Genomic DNA, 12,543 nt, shown 5'->3' with positions numbered 1-12,543 from the left:
GATGAAAGACTTTTTCTACTGTCCAGTTGCAGATGCAAGGTAGTAGCTGAGAGGAAAAATAATGGGAAAGCACGTAGTTTGACATCCAGGTTGATCAATGAGATATTTCCTACCATTAGTGTCATGCTTGGTATAAAGGTGGAGCCGGCACTTCCTGCTAGTTAGTTCAGGTTTTCCAGTTCTTTGGTTCAGTTAGTTCTATTCCACATGGAGTTTGGTGTTAGTTCATCCAACTGCCATTTTGCAGTTGGTCTTTGGGCCTTTCTGCCTTTTGCCTTTTTGCTCTCTCACTGGGATCAGCTGTTTGGGACCAGGGCACTCTTCTCTCCAGGACTGGTTGTTCAGCATGACTGGAATTTCATGAAGGATTGCTCTGAATATAGTTTATTTTATTTTATATATATAGATATATATATATGTAGATATATATATATATATATATATATATTGTTGTTGTTATTAGTAGCATATTATTATTATTTTATTGTCTTATTAAACTGTTTTTGTCTCAACCCACAATTTTCTCCCTTGCTTTTCAGTTCTCTCCCTTATCCCGTTTGAAGGTTGGGGGTACTAAGCAAGCAGCTATTGTGGTCTTAGTTGTGGCCTGGGATTAAACCACAATAGTCTGTTGGACTCACTTGTGGCTTTGCAAACAGGAGGCAAGAAGTAGGGATGTGACTAGCACCCCATCAGTGCATGCGAACAGGAGGACTGTGGTCTCTGACTGTAACAACTATTGAGTAACTGGAGATAACAACCATTTATTTTGATACCTTAGTTCTGCACTATTTCAATTATGTAAAATTTGGATTTGGACCAAGCTTCTCTTGGTATCTCCTAGGACTTGATTCTGATCAGGCCTTTCTACTGATGTTAAGCGAGAGAACCACTGCTAAACAGGAGACTGTTTAGTGGAACATTTCAGGGTTCGTATCCAGTGCTTGGAATAACAGTTATGCTGTATATTCTCTTTCCTGGTGTCCCATTAGAGCTGCAAGGCTAGGACATACATTATTCAAGAGCCAGCAGCTGTGATTTTGGGACTGATTCTTTTGGGAACTGATTACTTGTTTATGGAAGTAGATAGGCTCTGACTGAAACACGTCCTCCAAGTCTTACTCATGAACAGCAAGCTGATCTCCAGATGTCATTGGTACGTTTCTGCAGCTCTGTACCACATCTGGGCTCTGTCTGCCCATGGCTGCTGTCAGCTCAGTATCACTGGCTTCTCACAATGCAGCTTGAAGCTGGGCAGGCTGCATTCCAGTAATGGACTGCTGAAAAATTAATCCACTCTGACAAATTAACAAAAAGAAGCTTTGGATCCTTCCCAGATCTGTGCTGAAAACACCATTTGAGCTAAGACATGTCAGCTCTTCAGTGTTAATCATAACCAGAAAAACATGGCATGGCCATCATTAGGTGGGCGGGTTTCCTGAGAGTTTTCTCATCAACTCTGTTCTGACTTTTCCAAAGGCAACTTGTACACAACTTGGTGTTCATTTCCTTGTGCACAGCAAGCAATTTATAATGTTCATCTTGAGTTCTGGGAGTAAAAAAATATCTTTTAAAGGCAAAAGCATAAAACCAGAACTAATGAATTATGGGCATTAGTAAAGAGATCAGTACTTTTGTTTAGGCTGGAAGAAGTGAAGTGTTCTGAGTAATAACCCTGAAATTGAGATGGTACAGGGAAAATAATATACCACAGAGTTGTTCTCACTCTATAACTGTTCAATCAGAGTGTATCAGGATTAAGCTTTGGCTTTGAGCAGAGTTTTCTAAAGTTTTCGTTGTTTTTCCCGCTTCACTCTTGTGAAGGCTCTAGAAGATGTGCCCTTAATGTTCTTCGGGCTTTGCAACGCCCAGCTCCTAGCTAAGTCATGTCACCTAGGTAAATTCACAGCTCTGAGTAGAAGTTTAGGTCTCTCATACAATATCCATCCTCACCTCTTACTCGCTCCAGGCCTTGATGTTCAAAACACAGTTTATATATTCTGAGAATTGACCTGCCTCATGGTTGATGTGAGACAGACTGTGGCACCACTTGGCAGGGCCTCAGACTCAAAAGAAGTTAGTTGCTGTGTTTCTTTCCCTGATGCATGATGCTATGTGCACGTTGTGTGCCAACTACGTAAGAGCAAACACAAGGCACTACTAGACACAGCCCACTGTCATGAGGTCGCTGTATGAGGTGGCCTGAGAGATGTGTACAACTGAGATGACACCAGTCCCAAGCAAGCAAAACGTGGCTTTGAAAACAAACTACAATCTTGTGGATAGGTATGCAGGTACCAGGCAAAATTAGCTAGTACCACAGGCTGAATTTTATAGAAGGCCTAACGTAGTAAAAAGAAAACAAAACAAAATACACTGACTCAGGTCCCACCAATACAACGGTTAAAGCTGTTGTTGAATTTGAAGCAAGAGCTAGGGCTCTGGGCATCTTGTCAGTGTCAGGACAAAGGTGGTGATATGCGTGCATTTCTGGAAAATCATAGGCACTATGGTCCAAGGAGTTCTGCAAAGTGTTGTGAAGGACATACCTAACTGACATACCCTAAGGACATACCCTAACCTAAGGGTAAGACACATCTGCCCTAAAATAGGCCAACAATAATATGTTTAAGTGTGAGTCAGTCTCTGCTGACTGTCAAAACCTCTGGAAAGTGATTCAGTTCATCCTGAGGTAGATATCTAAGGCAGAACAGATTAACTGTTCTCTGGGGGCTTTTCTGGGAACCACCAAGATCCTCTGCTCATTTGCCACAGTGTCCTAGAGTGTTATAGGATGCAAGTTACCTAAACCCTGATGCAGCCCATAACTACATCCTAAGGCCTGCAGCAATAAGGCCATCGGCCATCAGGGCTGATCTTGTAGTCAGGTTCTGTAAACGGACATATGTAGCTTTGGCTCAAGTCCAGCCAAGAAAACATTAGTAGTTTAAGTATTCATCCTCAATATAGGAACATTTTTCCAGTTCTCACTTGGCTTGGTTGTGAGTCTGTCCACACAGAAAGGAGATCCTGGCTACTCTTTAAGGCAAGTGTCTTTAGGTCTTCTCCATGTGAGGTCTTCTGCCCGTATATCCACACTTATGGTCTCACAGCTCTGATAATCACTCCTCCACCCCCACAGCCCTCAGTACAGGAAAGACCTGTTGGAGAGAGTCCAGACAAGGGCCACCAAGATGACCAGAGGGATGGAACACCTCTCCTATAAGGACAGACTGAGAAAGTTGGGATTGTTCAACCTGGAGAAGTGAAGGCTCTGGGGAGATCTTATTGCAGCCTTTCAGTACTTAAAAAGAGCCTATAAGAAGGATGGGGACAGACTATTTAGAAAGATTTGTTATGACAGGACAAAGGGAAACCATTTTGAACTAGAAGAGGGGAGATTCAGGTTAGGCATGAGGAAGAATTTTTTTACAACAAGGGTGGTGAAACACTGTCCCAGGTTGCCCAGACAAGTGGTAAGTGCCCCATCCCTGGAGACATCCCAGGCCAGGCTGGATGGGGCTCTGAGCAACCTGATCTGGGTGAAGATGTCCCTGCTCATGGCAGGGGTTGGACTTCCAACCCAAATGATTCTGTGATTCTGTAATTCTAGGATTCTGTCCCAGGTACATGTACTAAACTAGTGGGGTGTAATATTCTTCTCTTCTTGTGCTTCTCTGTTCAGAAAATGAGCATTCAGTGTAGCAGGAACAGTGGCACAACATAGCTGAGACAAGAACATGGATAGCACCAGCTATCAGGGGACAACTGTCCTTTTCCCATTGTTGTAGTCTGGTACTTTGTCCCCTCTGGCCTGAGGGGTCTGGAGCAATGTGTTTCCTGTGTGCTTCATGGTGGCACCAAAAATAAGGAGGGGAACATCTCACTTGGACCTATGGGCTTCAGAGACGTCGAGATCTGGTTTGCTCCTGATACAAGTACTGGAATGTGATGGTTTTGCTTAGAGCTAGTGGGGAAAATCTGAGGCTCTGAAGAAATTTGAATGGAGGTTATTCAGAGACAGCCCTGGTGGATCCTGAGGACTGCAACACAGTTAGATGTTCAGAGTAGGAAGCTACTTCTCTCTGTAGCTCTAGACCCCTTGACATCCCATTTTGTAGTATGTTACCCCAGAGGACAGTGAATCCAATGCTTTTGACAAATACTGCATTTACATTAATATTTTAGCAAATAAAAGAGAAAGGAACTGTCATAGTTGTTGCACTGAATCACCAGGCTGCTGTAGCAACGTGGAGTTTCTACATAAGTGACATGGTTCATTTTGAGCAAATGAAGCTACACTTCTGATTAGATTTGGTTTTCTCATCTAGCCAGGGATTTTGGAGAAAGGCTTTGACATTTAGTACTAAGGGCAGCTTAATCTTGCAGGAGAGGCTCAGACTGTGCTCTCTTCACAAGAGTTTGTTTTGATTCATATTTTATGCATTGGATTTTATTTTATTTCATTTTATGAAATGAAGAAAAGCTGTTAAAAAAAGGAGCAGTAAATAATAATAATAAAAAAATTAATTAAAGCACAAGTGTTTGGATAAGAATGCACAGCCTGTGAGTCTACACTGAGAATCAGTTTAAAGTTAGACATCTGCCTTGTAATAGGCTGTGTCTGGACACAAAATGCCAGTTTTCACCAGTAAGCCTCAAGAAACGCAGAGTTAAAGGATATTTTTTTTAAGTTCTAGTATAAATCATGCTTTTTATTTCCAGGTGTTTTTAGTCCTGAAAACAGATCTTCCCTCTCCTTTGGGAAAGAAAGAAAACAAGGCAAAACAAACTCCAGAACATTCCTGTGGAGATTAAAAAACTCATAATCTTTTATGGGGAAAAGAAAAAAAAAGTTATTGTAAAAACTGGCTATGTCTGATGAGCTCTGGCACTGGTATTTCCTAGTTCATTTTATCTAATGGACATAAAATATTTTACCTTTGGAGGACTTCTCAGCTCTCGGTGTTAGTTTCTTTGGAGTCACCTGTGAGTAAGTCACCTAGTTCCTTATCTCAAAACAGGCATTCACTGCAGCCTATGGTGTAAACAAATTTTTGGAGGCAGATCCTTTCTGTGTGGTGAACAAAGAGGTGAACCTCCTCTCCCCAGCTTCCCAGCGGTGCTGACTGCCCCTCAGCAACACCACTGTCCCCTCATCAGCATCTCTGTCGCCTTGAGGACTCCTGAACTGTCCCATTGTACCCTTAGTTTTCCTTAACAGCTCCATTTATAAGAGAAAAAAAAATGGGTGAGGAGCCGCCGTTGGCTCTGAGGCCAATTTGTGAAATATTTCTGCTTGTATTAATCCCTCAAATCCCCAAACCAGGCTGGCTGTATCCAAATTGCCTACTGGGCTTTGTGCTAACCTGTGAGCCATGCACGTGCACTGCAAGTTGGCCCAGGTCTGACCAGTGTCACGAGGCATGTAAATACTGTGACAATGTGGATGGCTGCATGACACTTTTTGGGCCCATGTCCCCGTTTCATTTAGTTTACTGGTGTAAGCATAGACAATGAGACTTGACAGGTTTAGAGGCAAGAACAAAACAGCAGAACTGCTCTGGGTCTTCATATAGAATTCAAGACTAATTCTTAGTACCAGGTCATCTCTAAGCAGAGTGGTGGGCTCAGTCCCTTCTTCCCCTTGAAGGACTTCGATGTCGGCCCAAGGCAGGACCTGCATGGCTGACTTGCCATTGTTGGGCTTCTTCAGTGACCTGGCAAATCGAGTGTGACTTGGATCATCTTTTTTACCACCAGACAATATCACAACCAGATAGGAATGGATGGGGAGAAATTCCCACATCTTGATTTCTCCAGCCCCTTACAGTGAAAGGAAAGAAAGAGGTGATATCATGAGGAGTCATCTGCAGAGTGAGCAGGCATGGAGGTAAAGGGCCGGAGAACCCCGAGATAAGGTTCAGCTTAATCCCCAAAGGGTAAAGCTCCCACAAATTGGGGCATTTGGAACACATTTAGCTGTGAAAGTGTTTAAATGAATTAATCGTGGTTAAGATGCTTGTTTAGGATTCCAAATCTTTTCACTAAAAAGCAGATCAAGTTAATCCAAATCAATTTCTCAAATCCAGTTTTATACAGATTATCAAACTTTAGGGCACATTAACCATTCTATAGCACATATGTGCTGGCTACATGGCAGCTCTCCCCTTGTTAAATCTTTCAAGCATCTGGATTGAGGGATAAAGCAGTGTTTGGATTAACTGGATATTTATCTCTCCTTCCACAATCCCTCTTTTTTTGGGGTTGATTTTATGTGCAGTTATGAGGATGGCTCTGGCACTGGATCTTTTGGGTGATGTTTTTGGCAGAGGTGGGATCAATCACCTACGCTTAAAGAAGCTGTGGGTTCATATCCTACTTCAAGCTTCATTTTTACAATCAGAGCAAATCCTACAAGGCGTGTAATCCTGTTGAGCTGACTCAAACCCAGACTATTTTAGATATTATTCTGGTTGACCATCTTCTGGAACAGATAACATTTGAAAGAGCTTAACGTCATGACAAAATGTCTTGCATAGTTGGAAGAACTATCTGATTTATTGGGGTTTTTTTGAGGTAAATTTTATATTAGTGAAAAGTACTGGTTTGGCTTGACACACAGGTCCTGTAGACTAGAGGAGAAGGACTAAAAATTGTTTTAGTAGCTAATAGGCTTTAACCAACTTACTTAAAAGCTAATGTTCAGACATGCTAAAAAAATGCAATGTGTTTGTCCAAAGCTCCTGCTTCAAGGGCATACATGAATAAATAATACATATGCAAGCAAAATGGACAAGAATTTCCAAGTTTGTTTTAAGCTGAATTAAGTGATTGCTGAGAAGTTAACAAACATAGTTGTCAGTTTTCATTTGGGAACTGAATTATTCCTAGCACCAAACAAAGTGAATAGCAAACATGCATGTCCTGGAAGAAACATCTGCAAAATGTCTACATTAGTGTTATGGGTTTAACCTGAAGAGACTTTCAAGCCAGAAGGGACCACTAGATCATTCACTTGACTATCTGCATAAAACAGGATGAGCAATTATGCTGAATGATTCCTGTCTTGAATCTTCAGGTCCTGGCTGAGCCAAAGTGAAGGGAGGAGAAAAAGGAAAGAGAAATATTTGCAATGGCTTGGATGAGAATAGAGAGAGGAAAATTTGAACTGTGGAGAGAGATGAAATGTGAGGCTCCAGAGCAGCATCCGAAGGTCAGTCACCATATGTTTGTTTAAGGTCTAAGGTGTAGCAATTGACCTGCAAAACAGCATGGAAAGTATTTCTGTCCGTGGCCATCAGTCATGCTGTTCAGGCAACTGTCTCTTTCCATCTTTGACTTACAGCTATGGAGCCAATTCCTTCCCCATGAGCCATCAAATGGAAGCAATAAATCTGAATTGCTTCTGGGATAAATTGACAACCACATGCTGGGCAAGGGAAATCCTCTTAATTTCCCTTTTGCTAGAGTTACGTAGTCCGGAGAACTAAAGTTAAAATTAAGGATGAGACTATACCAGAAAGTTCAGAGTAGGATCTGAGTTTCTCCAAAAAATTGGATTGTTTGGAAGCAGGTTGAGGCAGAGATATAAGATGTAAGCGTATCAGGAAGAATATTCTGGATGTCTGCTTTGGAGAAATGTTCATTGGCACTGCAAAGTACAAGAATGGACAAATCCTGCCAGTTTCATAGGATGCCCCTGCAAATGAATCTCGGAAATGCTCTATCAGCTTTTCCTTTTTTTTTAGGGAATTCGTCTCCTACTCTGTTCCTCCCTGAAAGTCTTCACAGATGGCTGTGAATGGATGGGAAATTTTTGTGTAGTAGATACCAGTCTGAGACCCCAAGGTCAAACCATTAAACTAAATTATCCAGCACCAGACCTCTCCTCTTCATCACTCGTCTTACTTGAGTATGCTTGTTTTGTTGAAAACCACAAATAAAAATGGAGATTAAAACAAAAAAAAAGAGGCAGAAAATGTACTTTTTGCAGAGGCAGAAATTAGGGACATCTGTTGATACGTTTCTTCTGACTTTTTTTTTTTTTTTTTGGAAAATAAGTGGACACAGTTTCCCTATCCTTGCAATGTGTAGGTGATCCAAATGAGATCCAGCTGCTATTGCTGCCAGACTGGTATCCTGATTATTTCTCTCCCTGTCTGGGCAAAGAAGGGGGCTGTCACCTGTGGGGGTGTCTGACACGATACTCCTGGGTCCTCAGTTTATCCTACTACTGCGTGGTCTGAATAGGACTCAGTAGTGGGAAACAATCTCCAGCCAGTTACACCAGCAACCTAAATAGCCAAGGCAGGCAGGAGGACTAGGGGACTGTTATTCCTGTCCTGTAGATGGAGAAGGGGGAACCACAAGATGAATACAAAAGATGCAAATGACTGGGGGGACTCAGAAAACTGGACACCCAACACTTGATTCCTCACTGGCACATGTGGAAATTCAATGTCTAGGTGTTATAGAAAAGAATGTGCTGAAATACACCCTGACCTGAGCTAGCCTACAAAGTCCTGGCCCAGTGCCCTAAACACAGTGTCACTGTCTGCCCTTTGGTTAAGACCCACTTCTCTGTGTACACAAACTTACTGACACAAATGTTCAGACACAGGCATGCTGATACGCAGGTGCATATCAGCTTAAACCTTTCACCCCCTACGTGGCTTCAGCCTCTTATAATACTAAACCTCCTTAAGATCCTTTTTTACCTGTAAGAAAATTCTGTTCAGTGTTTCATCCTCTGGAGCTGCCCTCCTCCAGCACTGATTCTGTTTAATTTCAAAGGCCAGCTATGAAATATCTCCCTGGTGTCCTGTTTATGCCAATGATAATTTATAAAGTTATGCTTCAAACATTTCTGATCACAGTTGGCCTGCGAGGCATTACACAAAATAGGAGTTTTTGCTCGCTGAGTGAACAAGATGTTTCCTTGCTTTCAGTTTTTTTTGTGATGTTTGGTGTGTCTCTTGTTTGGTTTATACTGATGGGCAAATATCCTGGTTCTTTTATTTTGATGTATAATATTTCCTTGACCAATCCCATATTTTAACTCCATAATGGGAGAGTAAGTGGAAGCAGCAAAACTGATGAAACCTCCTTTTGCTGCTGTTGTATTTCTGGCATGTTTTCTTCAGCTTAAGGCTGTTTTGTTTTGTTTTTTGTTTTTAATATTATGGCTAGGAATCCAGGTTTAGTGCTGAAGGCAAACAGCCACACCATCTGATATTGAAGAAACCCTGGCTGGGGGCTGGTTTGATTAGAGACAGAAGGTTTTCCTGAAGTTCATGTGTATGTCCAGTGTTTTGGGACCATTTGTTTATATGAAGACACCAGAACAGCAGGGAACTCACAACTATGTGTACAAATTATCTGTCTCCAGGTTTGTGTTGGGATTTGCAGGATTCTTCCCTGAGAGCTGGACAGCTTGTGCTGGGATGGCTGCAGAGGATTTGTCCCTTTGTGTTGAACCTTCTTTGCAAAGACATACTGGCCACACATCTGACAGTGCCTGAACATCCCTGGGATCACAAAAACCTGTCTATTGGGGTAAAACATCAGGAAAAGCAGCTTGCTTTGAATAACAGGCTGTGATGGTGCAGAGGCAGCTTGTCTGTGCAAGAAGACAGGGCAGATAGCATGGGGTGGCAGACTTGTCAGCTGGCCTCGATCACACTGCTTTGACATGGGTTGCTCCAAGCAAACTGCAGGGTAGAAGCCAAAACACCTACAGTTTCTTGAGGTTGCCCTCAAATGTTGATGCACTACATGCTTGCAAATATCTGCCTTGGATGCAGGCAACATGCATCCCCCAAATCTTGCATTGTCCACCCAAGCTCAGAGAATCATGTCCAAATGTCCTTGTCATGTGGGAGGAAGGAGGACAGTGCATACAAACTGTCTCCAGACCTGGTGGCCTTTCCATAAGCTGCTTTTTTCAGAGCTAGTGAGGTTCACAGAGTTCTTCTGGGGGGGAGCAAAATGGAGGGTGAGGCAAGTAAGGCTGCCATATGGGGAAGTATAATCCTAAACACGTGCATTGATTCTTCTAGTTATTCGCTGGAGAGCAGAAATGTCATGCTCCTTGTGAGCTGGGGCAGGAGGGGCCCCACATCTAAACTGGAAGCAGAGCCAGGGACCATAATGGAGTCCAGAAGACGAACTTCCGCGAATCAAAGGCACGCATGTTTATTTACAGTACAGTCAGCAGTGGGGAAGCTGCCCCAACAAGCTCATAAACATATTTACAAGGATTTCACAGCAAGGTTTGTAAGAAACAATAAAGCAATCACTCAGCACCTCCGCTTAGGAGCTCTTTATAGCATGGAGTCTTACCCAGAATTGCTAGACACTGGCTGAGTCACTCTTTAAAAGGCCTCCAACTCATCTTGCTTTATTGAGGTTTATTGCTTTTCTCCCCCAGTTTTCCTAATTCCGTCTGCTCCTGTAAGGGTTAAGGGTTCTTTAAGGTAAGGTAAAGGGTTCTTTAACCCACCTAGGACCAGGCTAGCTTTCTGCCCTTCCCTCTCCAAGGGGTGGACAAGTAGGTCTCCCCCATGCACCATCTTTGATACCCCACATTTTCACAGGCGTGTGGGCACCATGTCCAGTTTGTGTTTCAGCACTCCTGTAACCAGCTCCTTGGGAAACGTCAGCACCCACTGAGGATGCCTGAGAAAACCCCAGCTGTCCTCCCAAAGCCTATAAATTCAGTCCCTTGGTGTTTGAATTGGTACTTTACCAACCATGTTATTCCCACAGCATGTTACCTCCACTCTGAACCCAACAAAGGAGCCAGCTTTGACTATTCAAGTCAGGATTTTCTGTTCAGGGGATGCTGTCTCTCCCCGTTAATTACATTTCTGTCTCTGGGAACAGCTCTTGAGGGAGAAGCCTTGCCAGATGCAGCCATAGTGAAGGAAGCAGACAGGGGTCAGGAGGGGGAACACTTACCCACCCCCTGACATGACAATTAGTCTGTGCTGGGTAGATGATGCTCCTTCTTCCCATTAGCACAGGCTGGCAGTGAAACACCCTCCAGAGAGGCTCAGTATTTCTTATGACTGAGCTGTGTGGCTCCACATCTAACTTGTAGACTCTCTGGAGCATCTTTTGAAACTTCGACTTTTCCCAGCCCATATATTGGAAGCCTCATAATCTATGCTAGGTCTTACAGAGCCTGAAGAGTACTTCAGGCCTGATGGGAAGACTGGCCGAATGAAGAGAGAGAAGAAGAGGAGAGGAGAGGAGAGGAGAGGAGAGGAGAGGAGAGGAGAGGAGAGGAGAGGAGAGGAGAGGAGAGGAGAGGAGAGGAGAGGAGAGGAGAGGAGAGGAGAGGAGAGGAGAGGACAACACTGTCCCCTTTCAAGTAATCACAGATTTGTAAATTTGTGAGGAAATTTCCCCCATTACAGAAACTGTGGTGGTCACTCCATGTTCTCCTTTGAACTACTGTGAAAAAAAACAAAACAGAGGACTTGGCATCATGGTTACAAATAGGTCCAGGAGGAGTGGATCAAAGCACTTCAGTAGCATGAGAGAAGGGAAGAACAATAAAGAGGAAGAACTGCCTTTCTCCTTCATCCATCTCTGAGCTGCTGGCCATCAAAGTACATTCTGTGCTGTCCTCTGAGGCTGGTGCATGGTGCTCCTCCATCTGGCGCTGCACGTGAGCTGAAAGGGACTGCAGTATTTTTAGCAAAGAGTACAAGTGTGTATGGGAACGGTCATGACATGACTCGGGCTGTGAAACAGCAGCTGTTTCTCAAGACATCGTGTAGGAGGGCTGCTGGTCTGCAGGAGAAACGCTGCCAGGCTCTGGCGTGGACTAATCCACTGGTGAAAGGCTGGTCTCTGGTGTCTTTGAGGACAAGTGTTTGGGATAAAAACAAACTGAAGGGTTGGAGTTGTCCCAAGCAACAGGCATTTCATTTGTTTTCTAAGGCGTCCAACTAGTAGCATTGCCTCCTTAGACCTTTAAAAATGGTGTTTGGGTGTGAAGATGGAGGAAAGTATTTTGACTAAGCTTGTTATTCTGACTGCAAGTTCAGATAGAAATTGAGTATTCATTGAGGCTTGTTGGGTGAGTGCCTGGTTTCCCATGCTGGATATTGCTGCTCTTCCCTTTTTGGAGAAGAACACGATGGTGGCAATGCTTGCATGTAAAGCAGGGAACAAGGCAGAGAAAAAGTGGTTAAGTGCAGCATGGAAGTTCCAGGTGGTGTCTCAGACAAGGCTAGTTCTGGCTTTGGAAACCATTGCCCTGCTCAGGGTTTGGGTTCAAGCTCAGGATAGTCTCCTCCAGAGCCTGTGTTTCTCTGCAGAGTCACCATATGCCATAGTTGAACCTGAACGTGAGCCATCTCATGGGCAGCAAGACCAATGGAGAAGTCAGTGACTCGGGATAATCTGGAGTCCTCCTTTGTATAGAGACAACTCAACATGTCAGAGGTCAATATCAGTGTATCTGCTGTCTTGTTAATTTGGTGACCTGTTGTTTCCAGCTGCCTAGAGGTCAATTAAAACCCTCAAGCT

This window comes from Columba livia, chromosome 3 (assembly GCF_036013475.1).
Source record: "Columba livia isolate bColLiv1 breed racing homer chromosome 3, bColLiv1.pat.W.v2, whole genome shotgun sequence".
Taxonomy (NCBI): Eukaryota; Metazoa; Chordata; class Aves; order Columbiformes; family Columbidae; genus Columba; species Columba livia.
This window is presented reverse-complemented; position numbering follows the sequence as displayed.